This window comes from Solanum tuberosum, unplaced genomic scaffold (assembly GCF_000226075.1).
Source record: "Solanum tuberosum cultivar DM 1-3 516 R44 unplaced genomic scaffold, SolTub_3.0 scf00069, whole genome shotgun sequence".
In the NCBI taxonomy this organism is placed as follows: Eukaryota; Viridiplantae; Streptophyta; class Magnoliopsida; order Solanales; family Solanaceae; genus Solanum; species Solanum tuberosum.
The window spans coordinates 1,528,193-1,533,746 of NW_006238995.1; positions in this window are offsets into that span (position 1 = coordinate 1,528,193).

Consider the following 5,554-nt stretch of genomic DNA (forward strand, 5'->3'; position numbering starts at 1 on the left):
TGGTTTGAGGGTAGGGACAAAATAAATTGATTTTTTTAACAAAATAATAATTGTAATTTGAAGTTGGAAGAGAGTTTTGGAAAATGTTTTCCTTAAGTTTTGAAGGGAAGTCATTTTCCTTGAATTTGAGGAAAATGAGTTGATTTGGAAAACATTTTCCAAAACATTTAACCCAACCAAACATGAAAAAATTGGAAAATATTTTTCGGAAAATGTTTTCCTTCATACCAAACACACCCTAAGTATTAGCTCTCAAGTCTTACAATAAACAAACGCCCCTAGATCCAATATCAAGAACACTTAAACATCACTGGATCCACTGAAAAGATATTGATGTTGAGGTCATTACCAACGAGTGTTGCCGAGGTCATTATCGGTAAGTACATGGACTATGGGTGTTCCTCATGAGTATCGATTGATATTTGTGCTTAATAAACTTGATTTTGTGGTTGTTGAACTTGATAATTATGATTGATAAACTTGATATTGTGGTTGATGAATTAACTTGATACTGTGATTGATGAACGTGATACTTGTGATTGATGAACTGTAACTATTGGATTGTGATTATGGAACCTTGTGTACTGTTCACTGTAAACTGTTAGGTTGAGCTGATTTCTATGTAGATTATAGTTATGGCAGTTCAGTTGGAAAGATAGGAGTTCTCATTTTCTAGCTAGTTTTACCTTGTTTTAGTAGGTTGCTTGCTGAGTACCGTGTGGTTTAGTACTCAATCCTTACTTCTACACTTGTGTAGGGTCCGAACACGAATTATGTGATTGCCCTTCCTCCATCTTCTTTCGAGGGTTATTGAGGAGACATTGAGAGGTTGCTGCTAGTCATTCCGGCGGACCCTCTTGTTCCCTTTTTATGTCTTGTTCTATTTGAGAAACAAAGACATTGAGATTTGTATTTATCTTTCAAGTTATTTTTTTAATTACACTAGTGGCTTGTACATGTGACTACCAGATTTTGGGGGTATCTGAGAATGACTAAATTTTCCACTCACATGTTATTTTTAGTTTATTTTCACTCTTTCTATCGTATTCTAGATTTTGACTGAATTATCTTGATGAAAAAGATGAGTGTCATCACTATTATTTTTGGATTGTGACTGCGTGGCATACATCCCCTTAATCTCATTATTCATTCAATTGTATTATTTTCTTGATAAACAAAATATTATAAGTAGAATCTAAGAAAGGTAGAATGTATGCAACACGTAACTTCTTGCGTTCTGAAATAAAATAAGTAATATTTGGAGCAGCTAGCTCCACGTGTGAAAGGAAAATAAAGGCTTCCTTTTTTTGTGTACTATTTTAATTTCTGCTTTATTTCTACTAATTGGTGCCTTAATTTTTCCTTTTTATGAACGTGTATCATGGGCTGGTTGCTCTAGTCTTTGGTTAGGCAAATATCCTTATTGCATGCATGCATGACTTTTGAAATCCAGGATTTAAAGATTTCAGGTGCACCAAATAAGATTTCTAAACTAAAGTACTCAAAATAAAAATAATGAAATAGCGCTCTAGTTGGATTCAAATCCTTTTCTCGCAAGTGGTCCCTCTACCTTGTACACATGGGCGGATCTACATGGATCCAAGGGGGTTCATCCGAACCCCCTTGGTTGGAAAAATTACACGGTATATATAGGATTAGTTTTTTGATTTATATGTATATACCAAGTGATGAACCCCCTGAACATAAGCTAAGGTCTTGGCTCAGTGGTGAAGGGGGTTCAAGAATTCGCAATATAAGTGTTGGGTCGCGGGTTCGACTCCCTGTAACAACGTTTTTCCCCATATTTTTGAGATTTATACTATTTTATTAGATATTAAAAAATAAATTTATTTTCCATTTTTATAAAATTAAGTAAAACTTATAACGTTGTTTTCATAATTAAAATTAAAAATACATTCTCCCATACTCATTTTAAGTCAAACGTTTAATTTATATTTGATTAAGGAATAAAATAATTATAAGTAAGATTAAACAAATAAGAGTAATCATTTAAAATTTATAAATAAATACAATTGTCGCGAAAGCGAATTTTATTGCTACAATATTATTGGATTTAGAAGTATTCCTTAGTTAGTTTCAAAAATTAAATAACGTTTATATACAACAATGACAGAGACAAGACCCATATAGTTTTAAAAAATACATTCTCTCATACTTATTTTAATGTTATATCAAACATATACTTACTCGATTTTATTGTTGTGTTGAGGTAGGGTTGAATATTTTTTTAGTTGCTTATATCTGATCCGACCCATTTATATTTGACCCGCTCTGCCCACCCCGCTTATATGGATACTAATAGTGTGCTTACTTATCTTTTTGAACCCCCTCGATGAAAATCCTGCATCCGCCACTGCTTGTACAAGTAGCAGAAGAACATTCATATGCTCCTCATGAGTTCACTATTTATTATAGGGAAAATTGTATAAAATAACAAATAATTCAAATTAAATGTTATAACCACAGTTTCATTTAATTCAAATCCATAGCAAACACTTGTCATTCGCCTCTCTCCTAGAAATTTCGCTCGCCACTCTCCCTGATCTCGCTCGCCACTCTCACTTTTATACAAACACAAATGTATAAATTGCGTTTGTGTTTGTATAATGCAAGAGAAAGCTGTATATACAAATACAAATACATATATTTTCGTCCTATACACTTTTGATTATACAAATACAGATCTTCCCCTACCGGTTCTCTTTTGCCTTTCTCTCTTTCTCGCTTTGTACAAACACAAATTATACAAATTACAATGTATAATTTGTGTTGTATAAAACGAGAGAGAGAGAGAGATTTGATATACAAATGTTTTATTTCGATTTAATTGTATACAAATTCAAATATACAAACACAATAATTGATACATATACATAGTAGTTACATATATACAATTATCTAACCGATATACATATACAATCACTGAGCTTTTATACAAACGAATGCCTGCCTGCGATTTATACAAATCTGATGCTCCATAGCAAACATAAAATTTTCTATGGACTGCAATTATACAAACTATAGCTATAACATATAAATATGATTTTTATGTTTGCTAAAACTAAAATTTACTCTTTATTATATCCTAATTTTTGTCAGTTTCTCAAGATAAATATACATATATGTATATATAACTTTTTTTTCCGAAGTTAACGGATGCACGTGCAATCCCTTATTGATAACGATGAGTCCGCGCCTACTTTTCAGCCCTTTATTGGCTAAGAGAAATACAATTTTATTGTTAATTCTGCCATTTTTAGCTAATTTGTACCTAATTAGGTATATATATGCTTTTTCTTTGTTTTGCTTTTTCTAATTTGTTTCAATAACAGACAAATATGAAGTTAGAATTTTAAATTTATGGATTCTAGATTCTAGAAAAAGAAAATACTATTGAACTTTTTATAAATTATTTATAAATATTAAATAGTTTAAAAAATATATATAAATACAAGATATATGGCAAAGCTACTGAGTTAGGCTGAATTCCTACATTGATGGAAGACTAGCTTCTCCCCTATAAGCTGGTTGATTGTAATTATACAATGATCTATTATTATTTCGAGCTTTTAAATTACATTAAATAATTTCTTATTCCAATATAATGCCATATATATAATTATTGATTGGGATAGGGAGAGTACTAAATATTGAAAAAAAATTCTAAACACTAAACAAGCCACTATATCTATATTTTGGATAAACTCTTTTGAATATTAAGGATGAAAATTCCCCCATCAAGAAAAAATCTCCAATTCCACGACTTTTGGAAATATTAGGTAGAGTGTTGAGTATAATCTATGTAGAAGGGTCTAAAGTGTTCCTCGATTACTTGAATCAGTATAAATTTATCATCCGTCGTCCATCTTTCGAATCTTAATTTAATATTCCTGATGTCAACTTTTTGACTTAATTTCTAACGCTACACTCATAAGATGGATGTAGGACAATATTATACCAAATTTCATAGTTTAAGGACATTGATTGACCTGATTTTGGATTCCATAGTAACTTTAAAGGAAAAATTACATAAATATACAACTTAAGATATCATAATCTCTAAAATTTCCTACCATTTAAAAAAATTACGAAAATCCCGTCTCGAATACATCACTATCTCCTCTTGGATACATCCATATCCCCTCTCTGATACATCCTGCCCTCTCAGATACATCCATATCCCCTCTCGGATAAATCCTCCCCTCTCGGTTACATCCCTATATATCCCTCCTCGAATACATCCCTCTATATCCCTTCTCGGATACATCTCTCCTATTAAGTAATGTATCATTTGCAATACATCGGGTAACCAAAGAATGTATCTAAGAATAATGAAAAATTTGGGAAAATTGGGAAAACTTCGGGGATAAGATGTAATTAGCCCCCAAATGTATGTGATTTCTATAAAATGCCCAAATTAAAAATTAAAAAAAAATAGTCTTCTACTCACTACACTCACCTCCCACCCACCCCCTTCACTTCCTCTCTCTTTCACTCTTTTTTCTTCTTCTTAGATCTTGTCCACCATTTTAAATTAGTATTTTTTTTCAATTTATGACAAAACAAGGGAGAAAAAAGGGAGGAAATAACGATGACATTCATATAGAAATAATTAGTTTAATAGAATATGATTTAATTAATCAACTATATTTACTACATTTTTCTTTCACAAATCAGACAAAACTTTTATCATCTATATCTATATCTATATATACTATATTAAAAACATGACGATCCTTAGAAATGTTGTTTGAACATTATGCCTTTTATTAAAAATTCTGTTTTAGACAAAATCGTCATTTTCACTAATTTTCTCAAGTTATTATTAATTATGAAAAACATAATTATTATTTTTACACGATTTTGTTAAGTTAGCTTGAAAATTATTTTAGGATTAAGATTCTTTTAACTAGTAATTTTGTACGGCTTTGTTAATTTAGTTTTGAGAGTCACTTTAGAATTTGGATTCTTTTAACTAATTAATTAATATTACTAAGTTTAGGTTAGAAAAACATATTTATAAAAAGCACCTAATAATGAATATAACTTGCGGTTAAACTTTAGCCACAATCATGGTGTATGAAGATATCAATTGTTAATTTGATTCTCGACTTCATTTTCTAAGACAAATTATGATATTTGATGTCGACTAATGTTATTATTTTTTTTGTATTTTGGGTGAGTTTTAGCTTAATTTGTTACAAATATTTATATTATGTTATTATGTACATATAGAACATAGTTTATTTTTTCTTTTATCTTATTGATGTTTAGAGTTTGTTTTTTATATTAATACCGTTGTTTTCCCATGTTACAACTTCCGTACCAATTCGATCGATCCAGAATGAATCGGTTAAACATTCTATTAGGTAGCAACATATATAATTTTGACTTTTTATACTAATGACAAGTTAAGTACTCTTTATGTCCCTATTTACTAAAAAATATAATGAGTATGTTTAAGACCTTATCAATTAATAAGGATAAAATGATAAACTTACTATGTCAATTATTGTTTTCTTAGTAAATGTGT